Genomic DNA, 20209 nt, shown 5'->3' with positions numbered 1-20209 from the left:
GTCTCCCGAGCAGCCAGATTCTGCTGTCAAGGCTCTGCCCTGGTTCAGGCCTTGGGAGCATGAGGGTGTCACGATGGCCGTCAGTGGAGAGGGCGTGGCCGCTCAGTGGGCCTCGGTGAAGCCGCCTGGGACATGTGGCTTGAGTGACCGAGTGACCGACCTGGACTCACACCTTCCTCCGGCTGAATGCAGCCACCGCGAGCCTTCCGTCACCCTGTTCTGGGCGAACCAACGAACCCCCTTCCTCGGGTCTTCTCACCGGGGACCGCTTGAGTTGAATTTTTACGCGCACCTCCGGGTGTCTTGGGGATTTACCTGGCAGGTGATCTAGCCAGAGCCTCTGTGAGTCCTTGGGAATCAGACGGCTGGACGGGTAGAGCTGCGCACGTTTTCCTAGCCTGGCTGGAATCTCTAGGAAAGTTTACTCCACGCGTGCCTTTAGGGAGCCGCGGCCCCAGCGTGAATTCGGAAAGTGTGTATTTTGCTACTTGAGGTCAGGCATCGGAAGGTATCGTGCACGGCATGTTGGTTCAGAGCAGAGACCTTGGAAGCAGAATGCCTGAGTTCAAATTCTGGCTATGCCACGGGTCCTTGGGCAGCTTACCTCTGCATATCTCAGTGTCCTCGTCTGTAAAATGGGGATGATCTAAGCCACTCATCCAACGGCTATCCTGAAGATTGCTGAGACTGACCATGAGCACCGAGTGGGAGAGGTTCTTGGTTGGAAGCCCACCAGCCTCTCCTATTGTACCTGCCCTGCTCCCTCCACACACTTAGAGGCAGAGGTGTTCGGGATCTTTGGATTTCAAGAAGGAAAAGTGGTGTAGGTACTGGGTAACCCCCCACCCCCAGTGGGTCTGGTGTGGTCCTCTAGTAGTATTTCTACAAGACAGTCTAGAACCTTCACCCTGAAAGGGATCGGTAAGTGGCATAAATGATATTTTTATAGTCATTTCAGGTCATAAAGTCCTACCAAAGGAGCCATTCAGATCAGATTTTGCCATCAAATGAGGGTACAGAGAAAGCTTTTCTGTTTATTTTGGATTTCAGATTTAAAGACAAGGGGTTTTCATCTTGCCTTGAAGAATGAAATGCATTCACAGTCCCTGTGATAGGGCCAACCAGCGAGTGGGGGGTGCTGGAGGGAGTGGGGGGCGTTGGAGAGCCATATGGAAAAGGTAGGTGGTATTTGACTCTAGCAAGGTACAGACATGTGGGCAAGAGTGCCCTGCTGTTAACTGATTTTTTTCAAATCTTAAGAGGCCCTGGGTGGCTCTGTCAGATGGGCGTTTGGCTCTTGATTTCACCTCAGGTCATGATCTCAGGGTTGCGGGATCGAGCTCTGCATCGGGCTCCGTGCTAGGCGTGAAGCCTGCTTGAGATTCTCTCTCCCTTTCCCTCTGCTCCTCCCCACTCCCACGTGTGCTCTCTCTCAAAAAAAAGGGGGGGGGGGAGTCAAGCCAAGAAAGACGTCTGGTGACATCGCCTAGACCCCCAGGAACTCCACTTGGGCAAAGCAAACATGGCGGCCATGTGCGCAAGGCTGATGGTGCCTGCTGACACCTGCCTGGCCCTCCCGGAAAGTCCCTGCCCTTTCCCCGGTGCGGCCTCACTCACACTGCCTTCTCCCAGGGCCGACTAAGCATCTGCGGTGTGTGGCCACGCCCAGAGCCCAGAGGATCCCGGGGCCAGAAGACGGCCGGGCCATCCCGGCAAGCCGACTGTCCCTCTCACGACAGATGTGTCACATTCCTGCAGCAAAGCGAGAGGCCGGGATCTCTATGCCCAGAGTCACCCGCTTGACTGCCTGACTCTGACATACGTAGCTGGTGTCTTAAAAAATAACCAACCCGCTTCCACTGGATGGTCCCACACTCCCGTTGCTACCGCGTATGGGATGCCCGGGTTCTCACCGCGCTTCCGAGCACCTGGTGAACGGCTGTTGCCGAGGAGTCCTGCAGAGGCGGCTTCGGTCAAGGCTCTACCGTTTCTGCTTTCCTCTTTTGTTCCTTTTCACTACTTACAGTGAACTCTCTCTGGTATGGTAATAAGAGGGTAGGCTCCTAACGGACAGGTGGCGACTGTTGCCACAGCCCAGATATTTTAAATGCAAGAGAGCCGTCAGATGGTCCTGGGGACCCGGTCATTGCACACAGCTCCCACCAACCCGTTTCCTTCTCCCTCTGTGTTCTTCCATGCTGCCTCACGCCGCACCCCATGGAGGACATGGGGGGTCCTGTCTCCCCTCGGTTTCCTGGCCAGAGATGGGCTCCAACCCAGGCTGGAAGGCGGTGTCCCCTTACTTTTATGTTAGAGTGTGAACAGACAGATGCTGAACCACGGCATCATCTGTGTCCACCAAGAACACGTATTTCTTTAAAAGCTTGAAGCAATTGCTCTCCGTGGCCCACAAGGATGCTTCTTGGAGGCATACCTCCAGCCTGCAGCCCTCTCAGGACAGCCCTCTCCCAGGTGTGTGTAGGATGGCAGGTCCCAGGAGAAGACCACCCGGAGAAGACCCCACCACCGGGTGCCAGCAAACATCCTCCGAATTCTGCTCTGGAGCCAGGTTGATGTGCAGAAAGCCAGAGACCTGAAGGACGCTGCTTCGCCCCCGCAGAGGTGCCCACCCTTCATGGGTTCTGACCCACACTGGGCCCTTGGCCACTGCAGGTGGATAACAGAGAGAGACGTGTGCTTTCTGATGCCCAGGGGCGGCACATGTGTGCTTGGATTCGGTTCTAGGAAGAAGATCGTTCCAGCACCCTGACTCGGGTGCTATCTTTCATTAGATGATGTAGGCACGAAACTCTGCTGGCTGAAGTTCCCACTTCTGAAGAGCTACTCCTGAGACCCACAGGGCGAGCAAATGTCATGGCCCATAGGTGGCCTCTTCATCCCTCAGTTACACCTCAAAGGCAGTCCTATGACTTTCCCCTGTGGGTGTAGTAGAGAGAATAATGACTCCCCCCCCAAACGTCCATGTCCTTATCCTCAGTCCCTGAATATGTTTCCTTACATGGCAACAGGGACATTACAGACTGGATTAAATTAAAGACCTTAGATGGGGAGGTTTTCCTGGATTATCCAGGGGGACCCAGTGTCATCTCCAGGCTCCTTATAGGAGGGAGGGAAGCAGAAGGGTCGGGTTAGGGGAAGAGGCAAGTTAGCAACCTTCACAATGGTCAGAGAGGTGCCGCCGGGAGCTTCTGGAAGCTGGGAGAGGCGAGACTTCTCCCAGAGCCTCTGGAAGGAGCCAGCCCTGTCAGCACCTTGATGTGGCCCCTTTCCCACTCATTTCAGACCTCTGGGAATGCAAGAGAATATTCCTGTGCTGTTTTAAGCGACTAGATGTGTAGTATTTGTTACAGCCACCACAGGAAACAAATACAGTGGTCACGCCCTGCTGGAGGTCACGTTTTCATCCGAAGGCAAGACCGTAGATCCTCTCCACTTGGGTTGGAAACCATCTTTCCCCTTGGCTACGAAGTTGTAGACAACGTAACCTGACCCCTCACCCCTGGGCAACCCCCTGTACTGGGTGTGATCCTCACAGTCTCTGCTCCGTGGCTTCTGGTAGGTTAAAAATTCAGATAACTGCGGGGCGCCCCCTCATCTCTCCAAGTGGGAGTTTGTTAAAGCAAGGGAGCTGGGGCCCACGGGAGCCCCTCAAACCCGGCACAGGACCTTCTGAACCCCTTATTCTCTGAGACACCTTGCCCCCATCTCTAGAGAGCAAAGGTAACCAGGCTGGACATCAACAAGAACCTCAGACCCGGGGGCATCTGGGTGGCTCAGTCGGGAAAGCATCTGACTCTTGGATTTGGCTCAGGTTGTGGTCTTACAGCTCGCGGGATCGAGCCCCGTGTTGGGCTCCACGCTCAGATTGGAGACTGCTTGGATCATCTCCCTCGGCCGCTCCACCCCACGCTTTCTCTAAAATAAATAAATAAGTCTTGAGAAAGAAAAAAGAATTTCACGCCCATCTGTCATTTCACACGGTGATTTTCCATCACTCTACACACACCAGCTCGCTGCGGGGCAGGAAGGCAAAGATCATTCCTGCTCTCCTAGAAGGCGAGGCTGAGATCCAGAAAAGTTCTGCTTCCAGCCAGACCAGGGGCCCAGGCCTGAGGTCTAAGCCAACAGGAGGCTCCCTTGTCCCCAGGGACCTTCCCCCTTGAGCCCTCCTGGCACATGCAGTGCAGAGGTGAGGCTCTGCTCAGGGGTCCTCACCTTTCCAAGAACCATATCCTGCTTCCTACCTCATCCTGTCCCTCCAGCAAGAGCTGGCAGCCTCTCTCCTTCTGCTGATGTGGGCAGATAAGCATTCTGATCTTCACTTCCCGCGCCCACCAGGCCTTTGGATGCTGCTTTGGAAATGCCTTTCCCAGGCTCAGCCCTAGCCTGGAGCCATGGGCTGGCCCAGGTAGGATGGCAGGTGAGGGGCTCCCCTGGACCCGGGACAGTGCGTATGTGCGGCTGTCCTGATGCTGGGCCAAGCCTTCGCCTGCCCTCTCCTTCAAGTCCACGCAGATTGGGAGGCAGGCACTCATCCCAGGCCTGTTTCAGCAAGAAGGGGAGTATCTGGCAAAGGTTATTGACTGGCACAGCTAGGATTTGAATCCAGCTCTGAATCCAGAGTCCAAGTGTGTAAAAGCTACCCTGTACCTTCCTGCCAATTGCTAGCATCTTTCAACACCCAGATGTAGCGTTTTCTTGCCCTCACTCCTCACTCTGTCTCTGTTGAGCAGTTGCTGGTGGAAAGAGCATTTCCAAGAATATGCACACCTGCCAACCTTCTCCAGCTTGTCCAATGTCTCCAGGGGGTGGACAGGTGCTTTGGGAAGGCTCCTTGCCTAGCAGTTACTGTCAGAGCTCAACATGTGTGAAGTGATTATTATCCCCATTGTGGGAATGATGAAGACACCTGAATGAGAACACAAAAAGTCTGCATACTTAGGTCTTGTGCTATGAGGGGAGTCAGTCACCATCATGTGCATTCAGCAGAGACTCAAAGGCAGGCAGGGGACTGGGAACGCTTTACGGGAGAAAGCAAGGAGATCTTTATTGTGCCCTGGGTGGAGGCTGTCACCACGGGAAGAGGGTGCAGGCTCCCAGAAGTGGGGCATCCTGTGTGTTTTGTCAGGGGAACATATTTGACTTTCTCTGGTTGGTCCTAAACTAGAAGCAAGGACCCAAATTAGGGAAGCTGGCACTCACTGACCAAGTCCTGACCATTCTGGGCTGATGGTACAGAAGTTGTAGTTCATTCTCTTGCCATGTATGTTCTGGCCATTGCCTGTGTAGGGAAGGAAAAACTTTTTCCCTACCCTCTTAGGTTCTTGTACGGGGGCCTGCATATTAAAGTAACTAAAGCCATCAATGGGAGGGATTTTCCTATGTGTGTGGGATCCAACACAACAGTAGCTGACTCCTGAAATGCTTATGGTCAAAGATGGACACCACTAACTTTGGAGGGGTAAGAGAAGGGAAGAAACAGCATCTATGGGCTTCTTTTTCCGTGGGGAAAACAAATAGGTTTCTTTAGGAACGACAAAGGAGTTTTTAGGAGAACAGGCAGGAGAGAATTTGTGATAATGTTTGCTTTAACAGGTATAAATGGTCTTTCTGTCTTCTTCAGGGCTGTAAGTCCCCAGGGAGGGGATATATGACAGCCTCATTTCTCAGAAGTTGCTGCTTTTAGTCAGCTAAGGGAAGCTTCAAAGAGGCTTTGTTCTACCTCTGTTGATTCTCAAGTGTCTTAACTTAGAATAATCGTTATGCCAACTTGGGGGTGGTTCCTGAATGGGTCCCCACATCTGTTTGTCATGCAGGCTCTCACCATTTCCAGGATAAAGAAATTGAGGCCTTTTGCAAGCACTCCTTAGTGGGAGGCAGGGCTGTTCAAGGTGGGGAGAAGTGGTGGGGGGGGGTTGTAAATATGATGTCACAGAAGAAAGTCCTACCCACCCACCCACAGGAATCACCCCCGATGCTTGGAAAGCATGACACAGTTCCTGATTTGGAGTTGTTCACACTCTGGTGAGGGGAGGCAGAATCATAAAGAATTACTTTTTTTAAAGATTTTATTTATTTATTTGACAGACAGAGACCACAAGTAGGCAGAGAGAGAGGCAGAGAAAGGGGGAAGCAGGCTCCGCGCTGAGCAGAGAGCCTGATGCGGGGCTCGATGCCAGGACGCTGGGATCCTGACCTGAGCGGAAGGCAGAGGCTTTAACCCACTGAGCCACCCAGGCGCCCCCAGAATCATAAAGAATTATTGATTTTACCTTTAAAACTCTAGTTACTCCTTTTGTAAAATACCCACCTATCCATCTATGCTTAGAACAGAATGTTGCGGTGATAAACACTTTCACCACGTGCGAGATGAGAGCAACGTTGTTTCCTCCTGTTTATTATCTGCTGGAGTTTCCAGATTGTCTACCTGCAGAATTTATTGGGGGGTGGTGGTGGCAGATTTTCAAAACCCCCTGTTTCCTTATTGCTGAAAAGGCTGGTTGGTTCCGGAGCCCTTCCGCAGCTGTCCTAAGTGATCCTTCCCTGCCCACCACCCGCCACTGCCCTGGGCGGCCGGACCCCTGAAGGGCCACTTCACAAACCCAGGACGCCAGGCTCTCTCAGACCTCTGGTCCTCGCTCTCCTTGAATTCTCTCTGGAGCATTTTCCACCTTTGCTTGGGAATTTCCCCCCTTACTCCCCTAAACCCAGTTTAAATGTCTTCACTTCTGAATCTCACAGCACCATCCGTCCCCTCCCACGATTCTGCGAGCTCTTCCCAGGTCCCTTGAAAAAAAAAAAAATGTGCGTTTTGAAGGATGTGTAATATTCCGACCCCAGAGGCACCATGATTTGTTCTCTCAGGTCGTGGTTAGGTAGTTGGGTTGTTTCCAACTTTTGTATGTAAGTGATGCTGTGATAAGCCTTCTGGATTCGTAATCTTTGATCCTGTCTCTGCTTTCTTATGATAGATTTCTAGAGTCCCCAGGTCGTAGAGGAAGAACATTTTTTAAAGGATTTATTTAGGGGCGCATGGGTGGCTCAGTGGGTTAAGCCTCTGCCTTCGGCTCAGGTCATGATCTCAGGGTCCTGGGATCAAGCCCCACATAGGGCTCTCTGCTCACCGGGGAGCCTGCTTCCCCCTCTCTCTCTGCCTGCCTCTCTGACTACTTGTGATCTCTGCCTGTCAAATAAATAAATAAAATCTTTAAAATAAATAAATAAATTATTTATTTATTTATTTAGAGAGACTGCAAATGCACAAGCGGGGGGGCGGGTGGGCAGAGGGAGCAGGAGAACGAGACCCTCAAGTCAGCTCCACTCCCGGGGCAGAGCTGGGTGCCGGGCTTTGTCTCATGGTCCTGAGATCATGACCTGAGCCGAAACCACGTGTGTGCCAGTTAACCAACTGCGCCATGCAGGCGTCCCCTAGGAAGAACACTTGTTAAGGCTCTTCCTACATATCTCAGAATTGCTTTCCAAACAGATCGTGCGACTTCTTCTCAGGCACTGGTGTGTAGGTGTACATGTCCCACCCCGAGTGGACGTCGTCATTTCAAAACCATACGTTGGTCCCATCGCTGAAGATGCTACTTCAGTGTTTTGATTTGCTTTTGACTCTTCGTGAGATTATATCTTTAAAAATTGGCTTACTTTAAAAATTCAATTATATAGCATAGTGGTTCCAGGCTTCAGAGTCCAAGAGGGGCTCAGGTCTTGTCTCTGCTGATTAGAACCTGGGGACCTGGGGGAAATTCTGGCCTCCTTGTGCATTAACAAACCAGGGGTCGGGCGGGCCCACTTCATGGAGCCCTTGTGAGGACCGAATCAACATGTACGTGCAAAACACTCGGCTCGGTATCTGGGGCCATGTTCCTCCAGAACCGTGACCTGTGTGATCAGCATTTTCAGAGTTCTGAGACTTTAATGTTTTATGTGCAAATTGCATGCTTTTTGACTGTGGGTTTTTGTTTGTTTGTTTGTTTGTTTTTGGTGGAGTGTGTTTTTCGTACTCATTGGTAAGAGTTCTGCTGTATATCAAGGAGTTCAACCCTTTTCTTGTCATATTTATGCTGATATATTTGCAAAATTTTCCACTTATTTTGGCCTTGTATCATTTCTACCCCCACAACATTTTCCTTCTATGTAGACAAACGTACTCATGTCTTTGTTGACGATTCCTTCCGTGAATTCTATGCCAACAATTCCTTCCCGGAACCGAGAGCCATGAAATAGTTTCTCTCCCTTTTTGGAGGGAAATCACTGTGATTCTTCGTGTTCTCTCTTATATCCCCGGGCAGACTATTTTGGTCTCCGTTACTGGAGAGGATCGCACCGGACCCTTTCACAGAACCTTTTGGGGAATAATCCTTTATGGACTTAAAAGCAGAAGGCGACGTGATTAGCTATGTTTTCAACAGCTCGCTGGATCCAGTGCGGCAGGAGAGACAACAGCGATCTTAAACATAGCCAACAGGTACTCAGTCCTTCCTGTGGGCCGGGCTCTGCTCAGGGCCTTTGCACACCCTAAATCCCTCGAACTCATGACCACCCAGGGAGACATGAGCTGGAGTTTAAGGAACTTACCCACAGCCAGAGCCAGGAATGGAGTCCAGAGGAAGGAGTGATAGAAGCAAGGACATGCATTTTTCCAAAGTGATGGTCTCGACGAGAAGCAGTGGGGTCAACCTAGACAGAAGGAGAGGTCAGGGCAGACGAGCGGATCTGGGATGACCCGCTGCCTGTTGGGGCACGCACCACAAATACCCCCTTCCTCCGTCCCCACGGTTCTGGCACACTCGGCTGCCCAGGGCTGAGAGCCCAGCAGTCTTCACCTTCCCAAACGGCCCAAACGCAGCAGGCACTGGTGGGAGCGGGAAGGCTCTTCTTTCTCTCTCACCCAGACCCCTCACACCTTTGTCCCCCACCCCCGTCACCCTCTGCTTGCACAGTGCCTGGCTCTGGCCTTGGGCTCTGGCACAGGGAGTATCTGTGTGGCACAGCTGGTCGTGTTCCCCACACTAGAGGCCACTGGCCAGGCCGCTTCCGAGGATGGCCTGGGTCCCTGTGGTTGACCAACTGCCCAAGCCAGACTGGCCGCGACCATGTCCATCGTGAATGGGTGTGACGTGCCCGCCGTCAGTGCCCCTTGACCCTCTGAGCAGAATAATGAGGCCCTTGCTCTGCAATGTGCAAAGGCTGGGCTGAGGGCAGAGCTCCAGGACGTGCCCCGTGGTGAGCACGGCCACATCACCCTTCGTTGTCACAATAGCAGGAGCTCAGAATCCAAAAGCAAATTAGAAATCACCCATATTTCACCTTCTCCCCACAGCTCCCGTAGTGACTTTGGCATCAGACGCAGTGAATTTGGGGAGCCCCTCTCTGCTCAAATGAACAAGCTTCTCCATCCCGTTCCTCCTCCTCTCTGTGTTGGGCCGTAGAAGCTCGCGGCTCGGGGGATGGGGGAAGGGCCACTGAGGCCGTGCACCTGCAGAGCTGGGTGGGCGCCGGGCCTCTAGCACACGCTCGAGAAACACTCGCTTCCTGGAGCAGTTTGCCGCCTCCTCCAGGGACAGCCTGGAGGACAGGACCCCGTGCAGATTGGGGTGAGCAAGGAGCCCCACCAGCCGGCCCCAATCTCTGCTGGCAGCTCATCGTTGCATGTTCAGGCCTCGTCTGCACCAAAGATCTTAACCCCAGTTGACTTGCTACAGCAGGGGCCTGAGCAGAAAGTCTGGGGTCACAGTACGTTCTCACCGCCTAAGCGTGGCCGTGCTGTGACATGAAGATCGTGCTCTCGGCCCTGGGCAGCGGTTCCTTTTCTGGCTCCTCATCCCGGCAACCTCACCGCGTCCCCGAGCCGGCAGAGAAGTTGCCGGCAGGTTCCTCTGCCCCAGACAGTGGGCCTCCCTGACCTGCGTCCTCTGCCGCCCTGGAGCCCGGGGCCTGTCCTGTTAGCCTGTCTTAGCGGATTGTGCACCAACGATCGCTCTCAAACCTCAGGCATGCCACTCCTCTTGCATTTCCTGTTGAGGGAGACACCTGTGTTCCGTGACATCAGTTTACTTATCTGTCAACAAAGCCGTGTGTCTCTGCTCCTCCGCCCTCCTCCCTCCCTGCCCTGTGCGCCGCCCGGCCTGGCTGCCTGGGTGCTGGGAGCGTGGCCTGCCCCGGGGAGAACCGCAGGAAATGAACCGGGGCCGTGCGACAAAAACCAGGTCAGCACGCTTGTGAGGTTGCGTCAGTCCCCGCGCAGCCAAGACGGAAAGCCGTGGAGATTCGTGGAGCGCTCCTCACCTGTGGGGTCTGACGTCGAAAGCCCTGTGTCCCTGGGAGGCCGTCTCTAGGGACAGAGTGGGGGGGTCCCCCACGAGTCGGAGCGTCTTTCTCCAGATTTTCAGCTGCCGGTCATCAGAGCAGAGTCCCCTCCGCCCCCACCCCCGCCCCGTTCCAGTCCCCAGCTCTGCCCTCGGCTCCGGAAGCACCATGGCTAGACGGCGGCCGTGGCAGGAGAGATGCTCTGCCTTCCCTCCTTCTCCAGAAAGTCAGAGATGCAGTGACTCTCCTGCCCTCTTCTCGGGTGCGTCTTCAATGTACCCATGCGAAGCGTCAGAGCAGCCCCGACGGCGTGCCCTCTTGGGACCCAGTCCCGGCAACGTCGCACGGCAGCAGCGAGCCTCAGTGAGGGCCTCGGAGCCTCCATCAGTGAGCTGGGGTCGGTGCGCGCCCAGGGCCGTGTGACGGAGTGGAGGGACGCTTTGCCAACTCAGCAGACACGGGCTGCGGCACGGGGAAGCTCCAGGTCCCCAAGCATGTTGTGGCAACAGGATCTGCCGTTTCACCACCTTTGGCCTGGGTGATGCCCAGGAAGGTGTGGGGACTCGTTGGGCAGGTCCCCAAGAAGCTGACCATGTTTGCCTTGGATCGCTGGGCTGGTCCGCAGCCTGCTGGCGCCACACCCCATGTGTCAGCCTCCGGGAGGCACGCCGGACTTTTCTACCATGCTTCCTGTTTTCGCTACCAAGTGGTGCTGGGCCACGGCGGTGCCCAGAGAAGACCCCCCCCAGAACCTGCCTGGTGGGAAGGTACCTTCAATGCGCCCCAGGGGTCTTGTGCCATCCCTCTAGCACCGTCTCCCCCGGCTCTGTGTGTTAACTCATTTCCTTCTCCCAAAACCCCACTGATGGGGTCAGAACTCATTCAGCAAACATTTGCTGAGTACCCGCTCTCTGCGAAGGGCTGCTGGACGCACCGGGGACACATCACGGAGCAGAGCACACGGAAGTCCCGTCCCTGTGAACCTCACAGCCTGGCTGGGAAGACAGACTGCCCAGAAAAGAGGAGACCTGCACAGAGAATGGGCTAGAAGGAACTCAGTGGGGCTGTGTCGAGCAGATGGGGGTAGACAGCAAACCCCGGGGAGGGGGCGTTATCCCCACTTTACAGATGAGGAAATCGAGGCACAGATGGATGGAATAGCTTGGTCAAGGTCTTGAGGCTCACGATGCAGCAGAGGCTGACCTTGAGCCCTGAAACCGGAGACCATTCTCTAAATGGGGCATCTCAAGCCTTTCCTATAAAGGGCTGGGGCGTAAATATTTTAGGGTTTGCAGGGCGCATATGGACTCTGCTGCCTAGTCTTTCTTTCTTTCTTTCTTTCTTTCTTTCTTTCTTTCTTTCTTTCTTTCTTTCTTTCTTTCTTTGTTACAATCCTCAAAATGCGTAAAAATCGTTCTCACCTCTCTGTGACACACACACAGGGGCCTGGGGACGGCTCTTGGACCCCAGCTCTGAGCCACGAGCCTTGGGCACTTTCCCAATAAAGCTCAATGTTCTCAAACCCCCGCACAACCCTGGTGGATGGTAGTGCTCTCATTTCACAGACGAGAAAATCAAGGCTCGGAAAAGTGAGATCATTTGGCCGTGATCGAAGAGCCAGAATCACGCCCTTCGGTAGGGCTGATGAGATTCAGACACGTTTTTCCTTCTGCCCTGAGCATCTCACTTTGGACACTGGTTTAAACCCCTGCTCTAAAAGGCAACATTTACGACTCCGGAAACAATTAAACGTAGATTGCCATATGGTCGGCTATCCAATCTGGGCATAAAGCCGGAAGAATTGGAAGCAGGGTCTCAAAGAGCTGTCCGCACACCCATGTTCAGAGCAGCGTCGTTCACAAGACCCAGAGAAAGGAAGGAATCGAGTGTCCCTCGAGGGACGCAGGGATCAGCAAAATGTAGAACCTACGGGCAAGGGAGTAGTCCTCAGCCTTAGAAACGAAGGACATTCTGACACCTGCTGCAGCAAGGGCAAACCTTGAGGAGGTCGTGCTCGGTGACACCAGCAAGACACAAAGGGACAAATATTGTGTGATTCCCCTAACATGAGGTAATTAGAGGAGTCAGATCTGCAGAGATAGAAGGTAGGACGGGGGTGACAGACGTGGTGGGAGGGGGTGGGGAGTTAGTGTTTAAGGGGGCCACGATGACTGGAGCAGCTGGAAGATAAGGGGAATTGGGACCCAGATACACAGGGAGGAGGACAATGCAAGAGACACAGAAGAGAAGGCCACGGGAAGGCAGGGAGGGTGGTGAGCCGTCTACAAGCCGAGGATCGCCAAGGATCGCCAAGGATCGCCAAGGATCACCAAGGATGGCCAGCAACCACCAAAAGCTAGTAGAGAAGCACAAAAGAGTCCTCCCCCAGAGACAAAAAGGAGTAGGGCCCCGCAGCACCCTGATTACAGACTCCCAGCCTCCAGGACAGTGAAATATTACATTTCTGTTGTTTAAGCCACTACATTTATATAATTTGTTAGGACAGCCCCGAAAACTCCTGCAGAGGGTAAACAGCTCAGCTCGGATTTCTCAGCATGGGACCCACAATCAGACGTGGTCTCGTAGTCTGAGCAGAGGGATGTCCCTTCTGCATTCTCCCCTAGGGCAGCAGGAACCCCAGGGACCCTCTAGGGACCCTCTAGGGACCCTGCTGCAGGAGACTTCCCCATCCAGTGTCCAAAGGAGGCACATTGGTGTCTCTGAGCAGGACAAGAAATGACAAGCAGGAAACCCATTGTCTGGTTGGAGAAAGCGTCCAAGCTCCTTTGGGGATTTAGCCACCAGTGTTTGGGTTCCACCCAGAGAAAAAACAAAGACTCTGAAGAAGACAGTGAGGAAAAGAAGATAGTGTTGGATGGACAGTTTCCATTTCCGCCACTGCCTGTGTTGCGAGTAGGACATGTCGGGACCCCACCCTTGTTAACTGATGGCTGGCGGCATAACCATAAATCCACTCGTACTGATCTATAAATGTGCCAAAAGCCAGAGATGATTCCAACTTGGTATGTGTGTCCGTGCTCGCGGCCACCGTCATTGGTGCCGCTGGACACAGCAAAGAGGAGACTCTCAGACCACCTACGGTGCCTACCTCAAGGTCCACACCACTGGGCTTGGGCTCCTAAAACCAACTCAGAGGGGACACCCAAGTGTGCTTACACTGATTTTCTCCAGAAGGGAGAGTACACAACTTTTACCAGATTATTATTCCTTCCTTTTAAATTTTAATTGTCTGAAAATTCAAATTGTGTTGCAAAGCTTGTGATAAACAGTGGTTGTCATGACGCACCTTCCCGCCTCCCAATCCCTCCCCGCTTGAGTCTGCTTTTCAAGTCCTTTAACAGTTGTTTTTTAAATCTTTACCTCTGCATATTTTTTTTTGCTTTTTTTTTTAAAGATCTTATTTGTTTATTTGACAGAGATCACAAGTAGGCAGAGAGGCAGGCAGAGGGAAAGGGAGAAGAGGACTCCCCGCTGAGCAGAGAGCCCCATGGGGGGCTCGATCCCAGGACCCTGGGATCATGACCTGAGCCGAAGGCAGAGGCTTTAACCCACTGAGCCACCCAGGCGTCCCTTTACCTCTGCATTTTTAACTAACATACATAGCTTATGATTTGGTTTTTCAGTTTGGCCACCACTCCACACACGCTCTTAACCTCTTTCACTCTGCCCACCATCTCCATACTTTATTTATATCACAATCTTTAGCCAAATCAACAGTTAGCACTGACATTTCTATGACTCCATAAATACTGCTGCAGGTCAGCCAGTTCGGACACTCAGACGGCCTCCTCTTTCTTAAGCAACTTTTTGGTTTTTCCTGGACTTCGTTATTGCTTCACATTTTTTATATACAACTTCCAAATTATCCCCTAAAATTATTTGATAAAGCTGAAAAGCTCCTCTCAGCGAAGTCACACTGATCAGGTCATCATTCATTTTTACTTTGTTTTGTTTTGGTTTTGTTTTTCATGGCGATATCCCTTCTGGAGATCTCTGCCCTCCTGTATGTATCTGGATTGGTTGGTCTCTTGGCTTGCGACACAGCTCTGCCCTCCTGAGGACTCCCTTCAGCTTCAGTGAGAACCTCTTTTTAGTTTTCCATGGTAGCTATAGTGTGTCCCGTAACCTTTGTCTTTTTTTTTCTGGATTTACTTTCTTGCTCAAGTAGAACATCTTCCAGGACCCTCCTAAAAAAAAAAAAAAGGATGCCTGCAAGGTACAACATGTAAATCTCATCTAACTCCAAACATCTTTCTTTGATTGCTTGTATTAATAAAGAATTCCAGGTGAAACGTGTCTTATTTAGAACTTAGCAGGCATTGCTCCATTACCTTCTGCTTTCCAGTCTTGCTATGGAGATATTCTGATCTTTTGAATTTATTCTGTTATTTCTGCCCTGTAAATATTTACGGTCCTTCTTCCTAAATCCCCAGCATTTTGAAATTTCAAAATGACGTGGGGTTTTTTTTTTGCATTTATTGTTTAGAAACGAAGCTCTTTCGATCAGGAAACTTGATGTCCTACAGTTCTGGGAAATGTTCTCGTATTGTTCCCTTGATGACTTTCTTTTCTTTTTGCTCTTTCTTGAGGCACCAGGTTTAGAGCACGCCTGGTTTAATTTCCCTGAGTTCTCTGCAGTGGCAATTGGGTTGCTGTCTGGCTCTGTGCACCAAGGGAGGAAATCTTAGGGTCTAAATGTTTCTCACAGCATATTCTCAGCGCTTTAATTCACCCAACTCCTCGCTTCCACTTTCAAAGATGCCTGGTATCTCCACTTTCGTAGGCATTGCGGAGATCTGCGATGCAGATCTCACCGACCTCGGGCAGGGCAGTGAGCATCACTTCTGCTGCAGTTTTCACGGGTCTGCTGTGCTGGTTCATCATTTACGGATTGCATGTGGCTGCGCGTAACAGAACTCCACCCAATGGCTCAAACAGCATTTTAATTCTCTTACCAGAAATTAGCAATCCGCGGCTATGACAGCGGCCTCCTGATGTTAGAACTGGCCCGAGTTCTTCTATCTTTCTGCTCTACCATGCTTCTCAGGTGACTCCCATCCTCGGGGTTGTTTCATGGCCACAGGATAGCCCCTTCACCCCCGCCTCATGTCCACTTTCCAAGTCAGGAGAAAGAGAGAAAAGTAACAAAGTAAGGAAGAGCGGAGTGGTCCCAATGTCAGGAACGGGATTTTCCTGGGGTCCCCAGCAGACTTCTGTTTACATGGAGTCACACGACCATCCTTAGGCACAAGGAATGCTGAGAAAGAAGTTAATTGGAACACTACTGCCCGCACTGAAATTGGGATTCTGTCCGCAAGGAGGAAGAGAGAAAGGGTTTGAGGAGGTCGCTAGCATTGTCCGCCATGGGCAGAGAGTCCTGACTATGGGAATTTTCATGCACAGCCCCCCCTGGTGCCTCCTCTCCCTCCCCTTTGTTCTGGTGAGTTGACCTCTTACTTTTCCAGTGCCAGCGTTTTAGAGGATTTCTTCTGCAGGATCAAAAAATCAAAGTACATATTCTGTCTACGATGTTTAACCTGATGCCCTGGGAAAGGTCAAGGCCCGTGGAGCGAATTTGTTTCCTTGTAAGTGGGGAAACTTCTTCTTTTGTGTTGAGTAGAAAGAACAATCTTGCTCCGATACTTTGTTTTATAACATTTTTTTAAAAGATTTTATTTATTTGAGAGAGAGAAAGAGCACAAGCAGGGGGAAGGGCAGAGGCAGAGGGAGAAGCAGGTTCCTCGCTGAGCAGGGAGCCCGACGTAGGGCTCCATCCTGGGACCCCGAGATCATGACCTGAGCCGAAGGCGGGTGCCTCACGGACTGAGCCCCCCCGGGCTCCCCCTCCTCTTCATTTTTAAAGTGAAGACACTGGGTGAGGAAAGCATTTCCCATGGGATACTCCGGCAAGAAAACAAAAAGCAAAGCAAACATGGCAGAAAAAGATGAACGGACAGCAAAGAAGCCCGTGAAAAGATACTTGATCGTTAATCATTAGAGAAATTCAAATTACAACCACAGTGAGATACTACTACACACCCACTAGAGTGGCTAATCTCACAAAACCAAGTGCTGGTGAGTCGTCAGAGCAGAGGAATAAATTGCTGGTAACGATGCAGAACGGCACAGCCCCTTGGGAAATCAGGCGGGCAGTTTCTTATGAAGTTAAACATACATTTGACTGACTGACCCAGAAATTCTAATCCTAGGTATCTACCCGAGAAATACAAACTAATGTTTACCCCGAAACCTGTAGACACGTGCTTACGGCAGCTCGACTCACAAACACCCCCAAACTGGAGACGACCCTTATCCCCATCAATTGACTGCTGAGCAGACTGTGGGGATCCGATGACGGGTCACGCTCAGCAGAAAGGAAGGAGCTACGGATACGGCCACGGCATGGATGACGCTCGGACCCATGGCTGGATGAACGAGGCCAGACACTACCGGCTTCGCTGAGACGCCGTTCTGGAAAGGGCAACACGGTAGAGCCTGGGAACCAATCCGTGGTTGCCGGGGGCTGCGGTGGGAGGAGGAGACTGACAGTAAACTGGGGGTGGGGGCGCTCTGTGTCTCGATTCCGAGAGTGGTTCTACAGCACGAGCCTCCGTCAAAACTCAGAACCGGACACTGAAGCAGAATCTTCTCTTTTTTTTTTTTGTTTTGTTTTTAAAGATTTTATTTATTATTTTGACAGACAGAGATCACAAGCAGGCAGAGAGGCAGGCAGAGAGAGAGGGAGGAAGCAGGCTCCCTGCTGAGCAGAGACCCCCGATGCGGGGCTCGATCCCAGGACCCTGAGATCATGACCTGAGCCGAAGGCAGAGGCTTAACCCACGGAGCCCCCCCCAGGCGCCCCAAGCGGGGTCTTCTTGTATGTGAATTACGTCTCCGTAAACCTGACTTGTAAACATCAGCTGAAGTCAGAAACACCTGGGAAATGCTGCCCCTGGACCCCAGCTCACTGAGTCCCTGAGCACCTGAGCACAGCCAGGGCGCTGAGAAGTCCTGCCAACCATTTAACCAAGAGCATTTGTTCTCCAAATCCTTTTCCACGTGACAGGCTCTGACGAGCCTCCGGATGATGTGGAGCCCCTCGGTGAGCTCGTCGGTGACCTTGGGGCGGTGTGGGCTCACGGCCTCCCCGCAGGGGACTCGGGCTTGGCATTTAGGTTTCTTTGAGGACGGCCGACTCGTCCAGGCTTCTGTGCACGGCCTTGCCTCCAGCCCCACAGACCAGGAAGCAGGGCGGGCCACGGGGAGAGGGAGGCTCCCACCAGGGGAGGAATGCCGGGGCCGGGCCTGGGGACAGCACATGCCCCTCCCTCGGGCCTGCTGCCAGCCAGGGGACGGTGGCCACCCTCACAAAGGTGAACACTGCTTGGCCACTCGTGCCCGGGCTCAGCACTGGGCGTCCGTGGCACAAGACCCGTTGAAGGGGGCGCCATCTCCGAGCGCGGTGAGATGCGGCGAAGCCTGGGCTCCCGGGCGCTCCCGGCCTTCAGACCCCCTCGGAGGTCAAAGCCCAGCACCAGACAGGCCAGAACCATCTTTCCTCAGGTGTGGGCCCTCTTTTCAACAGCCGTCCAGGTGCTTCCCAAGCACACTGATGGACACGACTCAGCGCGCAGCCGGGAACGCTCACACGGAATTGCAGCCGCAGAGGACGGCGCCGGGGCCAGTGTGGGCGCTCCTTCCTCCCTGGAGGGCTTCCAGGAGGAGGCCCTGCCGCTCCCCCCCCTACAGCCCTACACAGAGCCTGCCCCACCCCCGGCCTCCTGCCGGCCGCTCCAACTGCTAAAAATAGTCCCACCCCGCAGCCCGAATCGACACGGTCATATTTTCCGCAGCGGGCATCAGCTTGGCGGACAATGGAGACGATTGTGCTGTTCTCGCTCTCCCCCACGCAGCTTCCCAGGGGCAGAGGGAAACTTTCAAAACGGGATGGTGGGCCCTGGAGCTCACACGGTGGCTCCCAGAGCAAGGCTGGGCAAGACTGTGGTTGCAACCAAGTCCTGGGAGAGGAGGTAACCTGCTTGCTTTTTTTTTTTTTTTTAATGCTCTAACATTTAAATGCACAGGTTTGTTGTTTCAGAACGGAGCAAGCCAGTCGGCGGCCATACAGATAAAATAAGGGTCTAAATTTGATCTCCAAAGATGTTCTTTATTTTGTAAGACAGGCTCTTAGCAAGCAAACCTTTTGCGTTGTGAAAATAGTCTCAGAGTGTCGATGGACACAGAACTATTTAACAAACTGGGCCAGATCGTCGGGTGCACGTGACTCCTCGTTCAAGGTGGCATTTGAAGGGATACTTCCCTTCCCCGCACTTGGCGGATCCGTCCCCTGTGTTAGTGCGCTGGGCCGCTCAGGGAGGCATCAGCAAACAGCAGACACTGATTCTCTCACAGCTCCGGAGATGGCAATTCACGATCTGGGCATCTGCAGGTCCTGGCCTCTCTGAAGGCTTCTGGGAGAGGAACCTTCCTTGCCTCCTCCGGCTTCTGGGGGTTGCAGCAATCCTGGGCACTCGGGACTGGGAGACGCATGACCTGGGCCACGTGGTGGTCTCTGCCCAGCGTCCGTACAGGGCAGCGCAGGGCCGGTTCTGCACGCGGGGTGGCCCTTGCCCACAAAGCACCAGACTGAGCTTTGACCTGGTTCTGTGTGTCCTGTCAACACCCTGCCAGGGCCCGCAGAGGGGATGCTCCAGACAAATGCCTGCATGCGTGTGCACGTGTGCATGGGTGTGCTCTGCATGAGGGCATGCATGTGTGTATGCTCTGTGTGATCACATGTGTGTGCCCTACATGCGTGCACGTGTGTGCGCTCTACATGTATGCATGTGTCACGTGCTGTGTATGTGCAATGTGTGTGTGTGTTCCCTGTGTGTGCACATATGCACGTGTGCTGTCTGTGTGTGGACATCTGCATGTGTGTGATCACTTGTATGTGCTCTAGCTGTGTGCGTGCATGCGTGCACTGTGCTCTGTGTGTGCACACGTGTGTGGTCTCTGTGCCTGCACACATGTGAGGGGTGCTCTGTGTGCGCAGACATGTGTGTGCTCACATGTCTGTGTTCTGTGCGTTTGCACACACGTGTGTGTTTTGTGTGTGCTCACACTGTGCGCGTATGCATGCGTTGTGTTCTCTGTGTGTGCACACGTGTGTGTGTGTGTGCTCTACATGTGCATGAGTGTGTCTCCCTGGGGACGCTGATCGCTGGGCCGCCTCTCCACCTCAGGCAGCCAGATTTACGTTGGGAAAAGGACGCCTTATTAAACTTGAACTTGAGTTTAAAGATAAACAAATATTGAACAGGATATACTTATACTAAAATATTATTTGCTGCTTATCTAGAATTCACATACACCTAGAAGTCCTAAATTTTATCTCGCAGTCTTAAAGACGCTGCTTGCCCTCCTGGCTCTTGGGTCGCCGGGCAGCCGAGCCCTCCCCCGTGAAACACAGCAGGTGCCAAACGTGTAGATGGGCTTCGGATTCCCCGGTGGGGACCCTGGACAGAAACACGCGGAAGGTTAACAGCCCTTCCCTCCAGTCAGTGGGCTCGCAGGTCATTTTCACGTCCTTGTTTATACTCTCCTATAGTGTCTAACTTTTTCCAACCAAAGTCCACCTCATAGAAAATATGTCGGTGATTACGGGGACAACTGCTCCCTCCTCCTTGGCTCCGGAGTCCCAAAGGGCAGCTTGTGTGGGCTTGGGGGCAGGGAGGGGTGGACTTTGGACGCCGTGGGTCCCAGGGCCCCATGAATGATTAACCCTCGTGTTGGGGGGAGGGAGTCATAGCACCCCTCACCCCCACCCCCCACCCTGGTTCTGCCGGCT

Source organism: Martes martes (assembly GCF_963455335.1).
Source record: "Martes martes genome assembly, chromosome: 1".
NCBI lineage: Eukaryota > Metazoa > Chordata > Mammalia > Carnivora > Mustelidae > Martes > Martes martes.
This window is presented reverse-complemented; position numbering follows the sequence as displayed.